The sequence below is a fragment of the Vulpes lagopus genome, chromosome 2, assembly GCF_018345385.1.
Source record: "Vulpes lagopus strain Blue_001 chromosome 2, ASM1834538v1, whole genome shotgun sequence".
In the NCBI taxonomy this organism is placed as follows: Eukaryota; Metazoa; Chordata; class Mammalia; order Carnivora; family Canidae; genus Vulpes; species Vulpes lagopus.
Window position 1 is genome coordinate 156,999,273 of NC_054825.1, and position 8,970 is coordinate 157,008,242.

An 8,970-nucleotide genomic window follows, 5' to 3' on the forward strand; every position below is an offset into this window, starting at 1 on the left:
TTCCCTACCACAAGGTCTCCCTCCATTTTCAAAGTCAACAGTGGTGAGTTCAGTCCCTGTCATGCTTCAAATCTCTCCCACCTTTTCCAGTCATGTTTCTCTGTCCAATCCTTCTTCCTTCTTTCCCCACTTTTAAGGGCTCATGTGATGGCTTTGGATTCATCTGGACAGTCCAAGATAATCTTCCCATTTCAAGATCCTTAATTGAATCCTATCTGAAAAGTTTCTCTTACCATGTGAGGTAACATATTCACAAGTTCCAGGGGTTGGGTCTGGAGATTTTAGGGTAAAAGGAGCATTATTCTGCCTCCCACCATGCTCATCCTCACCAGCTCTGTCATTGTGGTTCAGAGCAGTGATTTAAAATAATCGTTCAGGCAGCCCGGGTGGCTCAGTGGTTTATTGCCGCCTTTAGTCCAGGGCGTGATCCTGGAGACCCGGGATGGAGTCCACCAGGATGGACTCCCTGCATGGGGCCTGCTTCTCCCTCTGCCCGTGTTTCTGCCTCTCTCTCTCTGTGTCTCTCATGAATAAATAATATCTTTTAAAAAAATATTCTTAAAGGCGGCACTAAACAGCTGAGCCACCCGGGCTGCCCAATAAATAAAATCTTAAAAAAGAAAAATCTTCCAAGGAAGTGTGCCAGGATTGGTAAAACTTGCCATCTTAGGCATCTGGGGCCACCACAACAAAATACCACAGACTAGGGGGCTCACACAACAGAGATTTATTTTTAAGTATTTCTGGAGGCTAGAAGTTCAAAATCCAGGTATCAGCAGGGTTGGTTTCTCCCGAGGCCTCTCTCCTTTGCTTGTAGGTGGCCATCTTCTCCCTGTGTCCTCACATGGTCATCCTTCCATGTGTATGTGTGTCCTGATCTCCTCTTCATGTAAAGACACTGGTCACATTGGATTTAGGGCCCACTCTGATGGCCTCATTTTACTTTAATTACCTCTTTAAAGGCCCTGTCTCCAAATGTAGACACATTCTGAGATACTGGGGTAGGAGTTCAACATACAAATTTGGGGGGAACCTAATTCAGCCCAAAACTACTGCTAATAAGAACAATTACTACTACTTCCAAAAATTAACTATAAAAAATGAACCATTTAAAAAACCCATAAAGGGGCACCTGGCTCAGTCAGTTAAGTGTCTGCCTTTGGCTTAGGTCATGATCCTGGGGTCCTGGGATGGAGTCTCACTTCAGGCTCTCTGCTCAGTGAGGGTCTGCTTCTCCCTCTCCCTCTGCTCCTCTCCTTGTGCTCTCTCTCTGAAATAAATAAATAAAAATCTAAAAAAAAAAAAAACTCAACCAAATATAGTGAGGGTGTGCCTTAGAGGCTAATGTGGCCCACCTGGGCATTGGTGACTACAAACAGTTCACAAGTCAGTCAGTAGAGGATCCAATGTGTATAACATGGTGAATATAGTTGATAACATTGTATAACTGAAATTTCTTAAGACAATAGAATTTAAATGTTCTTACAAAAAAAGAAAATATGGGGATCCCTGGGTGGCGCAGCGGTTTGGCGCCTGCCTTTGGCCCAGGGCGCGATCCTGGAGACCTGGGATCGAATCCCACGTCGGGCTTCCGGTGCATGGAGTCTGCTTCTCCCTCTGCCTATGTCTCTGCCTCTCTCTCTCTCTCTCTCTCTCTCTCTCTCTCTGTGACTATCATAAAAAAAAAAAAAGAAAAAAAATATGTGAGGGGATGGATGTGTTAATTAACTCGATGGGAGGAACCCTTTCACAATGTATTTCACAATGTATACATGTATTAAATCATCATGATGTATATTTCAGATATCTTATAATTTGTCAGTTATACTTCAGTAAATCTAAAAAAAAAAAAGAAGAATAAATGAATGAATCAATAAATGGGATACATAGAGAGCTCATGGGATTCTCCCTCCATGTAACTGGTTTCTCTTTGGCCTTCCTGGCCAGAGGTTTGCCTGATGCCTTCAACAAGATCAAGTTCCTTGATGCTGTATCCTGCAGCATCTCGAAGGCTTTTTTGCCCCTTGTTCCTTCCACAGCTCCTGGAGAAGGCCACTGTGGCTGTGGGGATCTTCATCCTGGCCCCCACTGCAGGGCTTCTGGATTGCATCTTCAGTCCCAAGTGCTGCATCATCTTGCTGAAGCCTGAGCAGAATATTCTAGCCTGGTTAAGCCATGGATACTGGACTTAGTGGGAAAGGCACAGTGAGGAACCCCAGAGAAAGCATCTTGAACAGAGCCTCATGAGTAAGTCCTCACTGAAGACGTTGGTACCACCGGATTTGGGCTCATTGTTTTTCTGTGGCTTGAAAGAAACTTAAACAATTGAGAGATGAAGTACATAGAGCAAAATATTAACAACTGCTAGATCAAGATGTTGAACAATGGATGGTCGGTCACTTACTATTCTCTTTGTAGGCATTGTTGAAAATCTTCACAAATAAAAAGGTTTGAGGGGTGCCTGGCTGGCTCAGTTGGAAGAGAATGCAATCAAGAGAATCTTGATCTCAGGGATGTGAGTTCAAGCCCCACACTGGGCATAGAGATTAGTTAAATAAATAAACTTAAATAAATAAACTTAAAAAAATAAAAATAAGAAAGTTTGGAAAAGGCTCAGATGTAATAATAATAACAATAATAATAACAATATTAAAGATTACAAGTATTGTTGAGGAAGTTGAAACCCTTGTCCACTGTTGGTGGAAATGTAAGATAGTGCAACTGCTTGTGGAAAAAACTCTGGAAGTTCTCCAGAAGGTTAGACGTAGAGTGACCATATAACCTGGTAAATCCACTTTTAGATATTCAAGAGCATTGAAAATATAAGTCCACAGAAAAACTTGTGCACAAATGTTAAGAGCAGCCAAAAAGTGGAAACAACTCAAGTGTCCTTCAATTGATGACTGGAGAAGCAGAATATACCATATCCATGCAATGGAATGTGATTTGGCAATACAGGAATGAGCTACTGAAACTATGACGTGGATGAACCTTGAAAAATTATGCTGAGTGCAAGAAGCCTGTCACAAAGGACCTTGTATTGTATGCTTTCATTTATATGAAATGTGCAAAACCAGCAAATGCGTAGAGACAGTCAATTCATGGTTGCTTAGGGCTGCGGGAGGACAGATTGGTGGGTGAAGGCTAAGAAGTACAGTGCTTCTTCTTGGAGGGAAGAAATATTCTAACATTGATTTTGGCAATGGGTGCACAAATATGTGAATATACTAAAAACCACTGAATTCTACAGTGCAAAAAAGGTGATTTTTATGGTATGTGAATACTTTGATAAAGCTGTTAGCAAAAAAAAAAAAAACAAAAACAAAAAAGGGAATTACTATATTCCAAAGTGTGGCCTTTCGTTATATCCTGCTTTAAAAAAATTAAACTATTTTTTAATTTTAATTTTTGAAAAAAGATTTAATTATTTTAGAGGGAGAGGCAGGGAGAGAGCAGCGAGCTTGCATTTATGAGTGGGGGGAGGGGCAGAGGGGGAGGGAAAGAGGATCTCAAGCAGACTCTCTGCTGAGCCTGGAGCCCCAGGCAGATTCACCAGGATCTCACCACCTTGAGATCAGGACCTGAGCTGAAATCAGGAGTCCTACACTTAATGGCCTGAGCCGCTCAGATGTCCCTCAAACCATTTAAAACAGTGGAGATACTTTTAAGTTGGAATACTGAATATTCAATAGTGCAAAAGTTGTTATTTTTTCTAAAATTTTGATAATGGAATTTTGGTTATGTTAGAAAATGGTACTTTGCATTACATATTGTAGTTTTTTTTTTTTTTTTATTTATGATAGTCACAGAGAGAGAGAGAGAGAGAGGCAGAGACACAGGCAGAGGGAGAAGCAGGCTCCATGCACCGGGAGCCCGATGTGGGATTCGATCCCGGGTCTCCAGGATCGCGCCCTGGGCCAAAGACAGGCGCCAAACCGCTGCGCCACCCAGGGATCCCCTACATATTGTAGTTAAAATGGGTTGGGATTTGCTTTCAAATAACACAAAATGGCAGGATGGCTGGGGAGTGGGGTGGAGACTAGCCCTGGGTTTTGGAGTGCCTGGGTGGTGCAGTTGGTTAAGCAACTGGACTCTTGATTTCCGTTCTGGTCCTGATCTCAGGGTCTTGAGATACAGCCTCAAGTCCAGTTTTCCGCTCTGCCTGGAGCCTTTGCTTGGGATTCTCTCTCTCCCTCTCCGTTTGCCCCTTCACCTGTTCGCTATTTCTCTCTAAAATAAATAAATCTTTTTAAATAGGGGGTTTTGCAAATTCCTTGAAGAACCACCAAGAAGAGCATAGAGAACATTGGGTTGGTGAATCCGTCTTGTGCAGAAAATGGCTGTGAGGTGAAAGGGTGAAAAACATCTTCCACAGGATGAGCCAGGGCTCAGATTGGAGTGGAAGAAATGCCCCCCTCTGCCTCACACGTGCCGCCAAGAGAGCGGAGAGCAGGTCTGTCTACTAGGAAAGTGACCCACGGTTCTGTCAGCGCCTCCCTTCCCAAACCTAGGTTTGCTCTCAGCAGTTTGACAATTCCAGTCGTCGGCATGGGAAAGTTTCTCCACATTTTAGTTCTCCAAACGGAGAACAAAACCACCCACAAGATTTTTCTCATTTTCCTTTTTTGTCAAGGAAACATAAACGTGGTGAAAACCTCAGTTATGACAACACGTGATTTAGCTAAGACGAAACATTCCATTTTCTGAGGAAGAATCTGATGATTTGTGAGGGATGCCTGCCTTTATTACCCACTCGATGAAAAGAAACACCAGGGCGGACATAACATGCTAATAAATGTTTTTGTCTCACTTTTCCTCCGTCCCCATGTAGGTGTATGACAGGCAGCATCTTTGAAAGCTGGAGCTGAGGGCGGGCAGCCCCCAAACACTCCCAAACCCGCGCGGCAGTTGGTACCTCAGCGTAGGACTCGAGGACCTGCGACAATGGACTGCAACTCCCAGAAGGCCAAGCTTCTAGGTGACGCCTACTTTCCCGCACCGCGGAGTCTTCTGGGAGATATAGTATGAGGCCCTAAGTGTTCACGCCCGCCACCTGGTGGAAAAAGCTAGTGTAACTATAATTCCCAATAACTAGAATAAGTATTCTAGTTAATTTTAGAAAAGATTATGGAGGCTTCCTCAACTCTCCGGAGCCGCCGATTGCGCGCTTCTGGAGCTCGGGAGTCTGACCGACGGTAGTTTCGGGGAATTCTAGTGAGAGAAATCAGCCTCACTGCCGCCCAGGCCCAGCCAGAGAGCCGAGACTACAAGACCCGGAAGGCCCCGCTCCCAAGCCCAGGCCCGGTTGGGCACGCCCATTAGGTGGGCACCCTCACCGCCGCGCCTTCTGGGAAACGTGGTCTGACTCTCTGGGCGATCCGTTGTGCCGGCTGCTGGACGGGGATGTGGCTCCGGCCGCAGGACTACAACTCCCCGAAGGGCGATGCGGGGGTCGGCAGCGCGGAGTTTCCTGGTCGTGGTAGTGCCGCTTCCTCCCCGGCGCCTCGGCGGACCCTAGAGGCTTCGTTGGACGCCGAGCTCCAGCTTTCCGAGCCCCGGCGGTCTGTCGTCAGCTCCTGGAGGGAGCTGGAGGGAGCTGGTGGGGTTGCTGGTGGCTCCGTGAGTACTTCGTAGTGGAAGAGGCGATGGCTGCGGGGCCCCTAGTGCCTGGCCACGCGCCCTCCCTGCCCGCCGAGCGCTAGAATCTGCGCCCGAGGCTCGGGTAGGAGTCGGGGCCCGTGGTCCCGGACGCACCGGGCGGAAACCTCGGCAGTCCTGCAGTCCTTCCTGCCTCTGCGAAGTCGGGAAACCAGTAGAGATCCAAGAAAACCCCCCAAAGGGAAAATCACACGCCCAGACTCCGGATGGCTTCAGCCACCACACGTGTAAGGGACAAACAGTTCCTGGCTTTATATCACCTGCAATGGTTTGTCTAAAAGAGGGAACATCTCTCAATTCGTCTTCATGAAGCCACCGTCACCATGATTCCAAGACGTGCATTGTATGAGCTCAGGCTTTTTGTTTGAAAAAAACAAAAACCACCGCAGGAAGTGGGAACTGCTTCCTAAGACTGTTGTGAGGATTAAAATTTCCATTGGGTAAAGTGCTGACTTGAGTACAGCGCCCAGTGTGGAAAGAGAGACCTTGGCAAATGTTAACATTACTATTGGCCAATATTAACGTTATCATTCTCAAATGCCTGGTGGTATAAAAAAGGAAGGAAATCCTAAAGGGAACTTTACACTTGGTCTTGTAGAAGATAACAAATTGATCAAGAAACGGGTGAGATATGAAGGGGGTACGCATTTTAGTGTGACGGGGGCTCCCCTCTGAAATGGCTGATGCAGACTTCTGACGCCCCCCAGGAAGACTCAGATGTATTTGTCAGAAGCCGGACTGCTCTCAAGACGTCTCCCTGTATCTGGGTGCATCCTCACATTCCCACATAGCCCCACCCTGCTCTTCTGGGAACTCTGCAGGGGTAAGGGCCATGGCTCAGCGGACATGTAGGTGTCATTTCAGGCTCAGGTAACCTTCCATGATGTGGCAGTGGACTTCACCCTGGAGGAGTCGGGACTGCTGGGCCCTGCCCAGTGGACCTTGTACCAAGACATAATATTGGAGACCTTAAGATAACTGGTCACTGTGGGTGAGGCGATTCCCCATGTCACTTTTTATTTGCTTGGGGTCTTGGCAGAGTGGGTTTGACTTAGCCGGGAGTGTGGAGTCACTGGAGGATTTTTCCTCGAACAGCACAGCCTGAATCCACTGGCTGGTTCATTTTGTAGAGCATGCCACTCTGCAGCATGGGACTGTGAGTTCAAGCCCCATGTTGGGCACAGAGCTTACTTAAAAATAAAGAAAGAAAATATAGTCGCAAAAATCATGGGGAAAAAAAAAAAACAAAACAGCATCACAGCTTGATCATTCATTTGGACAGGAACTTGGAACCCCAAACCAGATATTGCTGCCCACCTAGAACTCAGAATGGAGCAATGGATGAGGGACAGAGGGCTCTCCCAAGATTCCTGCCATTTTGCGTGGCAAAATGGCCTCATTTTGTGTTTGCCTAAAAATGCCTTTATTTCATCTTCATTTTGGAAAGATACTGTAAGCAGAGAATTTTAGGTTGCCAGGTGTTTTGTTTTTTCTCAGCACTTTATTTACTTGAGATTGTATTTATTTGACAGAGAAAGAGCACAAGCAGGATGAGTGGCAGACAGAGGGAGAGGAAGAAGCAGGCTCCCGGCTGAGCAAGGATCCCAAAGTGGGGCTTAATCCCAGGACCCTGGGATCATGACCTGAGCCAGAGGCATATGCTTAACTGACTAAGACACCCAGGCACCCCTTTCTCAGTACTTTAAAGACACCATGTGGTTGTCTTCTGAACTCCATGATTTTTGTTGAGAAGTTAACCTCCAGGGATCCCTGGGTGGCTCAGCGGTTTAATGCCTGCCTTCGGCCCAGGGCGTGATCCTGGGGTCCCCAGATCAAGGCCTACATTAGGCTCCCTGCATGGAGCCTGCTTCTCCCTCTGCCTGTGTCTCTGCCTCTCTCTCTCTCTCTCTCTCTCCCTCTTTCTCTCTGTCTCTCATGAATAAATAAATAAAATCTTTTAAAAAAGAGAGAGAGAGAAGTCGACCTCCATCTTATTATTGTTACTTTGAAGACCATAGGTATTTTTAATTTTTTTTTTGCTGGTGATACTTTTTAAATGTACAAAATTTAAATATACAATTGAAAAATTTTCATAAATGTATGTACATATGTAATTCTCACCCAAATGGAGCTTGAGAACATTTTCATTACCTCACAAAGTTCCTTTGTTAACTCCTTTCATTTAAGAAAGGTAACCACTGTTGAGATTTTTTTTCCTCCATAGGTTATTTTTGCCTTTTCTAGAACTTCATATAGAGAATCGTGCGTTATTTCTTTTATGCAAGGCTTACCATAAGATTTTTGAGGTTCATCCATATTACATGCATTATTATTTCATTCTTTTTTTACTATTTATGGCCATTTCATTTTTTGATGATTTACAATTTTTTTTTATGAGATCTCTTACCAAGAGACCCTTCTTCTTCTTCTTTTTTTTTAATTTATTCAGAGGCAGAGAGAGAGGCAGGCAGAGAGGCAGAGACACAGGCAGAGGGAGAAGCATGCTCATGCAGGGAGCCCGATGTGGGACTTGATCCCGGGTCTCCAGGATCACACCCCAGGCTACAGGCGGCGCTAAACCGCTGCGCCATCGGGGCTGCCGATTTACAATTTTTTTAAAGGTTTTATTTATTCATGAGAGACACAAAGAGAGAGGCAAACACATAGGCAGAAGGAGAAGCAGGCTCCCCATGAGGAGCCTAATGTGGGACTTGATCCCAAGACTCCGGGATCACGCTCTGAGCCAAAGGCAGACGCTTAACCACTGAGCCACCCAGGCGCCTCTGATGATTTACAATTTATCCCTTCTCTTTTTTTTAATTTTTTTTTTTTATTTTTTTTATTTATGATAGTCACAGAGAGAGAGAGAGAGAGGCAGAGACACAGGCAGAGGGAGAAGCAGGCTCCATGCACCGGGAGCCTGATGTGGGATTCGATCCCGGGTCTCCAGGATCGCGCCCTGGGCCAAAGGCAGGCGCCAAACCGCTGCGCCACCCAGGGATCCCCTATCCCTTCTCTTGATAACGAACATTTGGATGGTCTCTAGTTTGGGGCTATTATGAGTAATGCTGCTGTGAACATTCTTGTGTAATGCTTTTAGTGGACTTGTGGGTTTTTTTTTTTTTTTTAAGATTTATTTATTTATTCATGAGAGAAACACACACAGAGAGAGGCAGAGACACAGGCAGAGGGAGAAACAGGTTCCTTGCAGGGAGTCCTAGGTGGAACTTGATCCCGGATCCCAGGATCATGCCCTGAGCTGAAGGCAGACGCTCAACCGCTGAGCCACCCAGGCATCCCAAGGATTTGTAT